The sequence below is a fragment of the Morone saxatilis genome, unplaced genomic scaffold (genome assembly GCF_004916995.1).
Source record: "Morone saxatilis isolate NCDOM2014 unplaced genomic scaffold, NCSU_SB_2.0 Contig17, whole genome shotgun sequence".
Classification (NCBI taxonomy): Eukaryota; Metazoa; Chordata; class Actinopteri; family Moronidae; genus Morone; species Morone saxatilis.
Window position 1 is genome coordinate 13,256,337 of NW_023339729.1, and position 708 is coordinate 13,257,044.

A 708-nucleotide genomic window follows, 5' to 3' on the forward strand; every position below is an offset into this window, starting at 1 on the left:
CATACATGCATGCACACACACATATGACTACGTGTACACCAATCTCCAAATATACTGTCAAGCCACACATATTCCTTATTGGTGCTGTTGCACAGGTTTTGGATCCGCCTCTCATTAGTTGTAATCACTTTCATTAATTAGCTTGATGAAATTCTCTCATTAGACTAAAGGCTCTCTCCAGGCTCTCTCTTTCTCTCTATGTTACTGAACAGCCATCTTAGAGAACAGAACGCTGTATCACCGGCTGATGGAAAGACTCCAGCACTCATGAAAACAGCCAGGAACTGAATATTTAATATCAGATGTGTCTCAGTCTCAGCAGTGATCTGGAGTGTCCTTGTGAGGCATAGTTTTTGTCAATCATGTCTTGTTATATTACATAATGTTGCTGCACAGCAAAGAGATAAGCGGTTTTCCTTTTCCTTTTTTTAATTGGCAACAGCAAATAACTTTTAAAAACTTGTTTAACATTCGTCCAGTAAACAACATTTTTTGAGGTTAACAGAGGTTTGATGATTTGACTCCTAGGACAGGATCTCTCTGCAGACTGGATGCTGGTAGAGTAAAGCATGCTGTCCTTGGACACACTGGAGGTCTGAAACAGACTTGCAAGGATAGTCAAAGAGTAGCATTAAAGGATTGAAGTGAGGGAAAGAAGAAGCGATGGATTAGATTAGAACAGGAGGAAATAGCAGAAATTCAACCAAT

General features: G+C 39.8%; 1 protein-coding gene across 2 annotated transcripts in view; it reads left to right on the forward strand.

Moving 5' to 3' along the window:
- LOC118327202 overlaps positions 1-708 on the forward strand; it is a 6,173-nt gene that overhangs the window by 5,182 nt on the left and 283 nt on the right. The gene's annotated exons all lie outside the window — the stretch shown is intronic.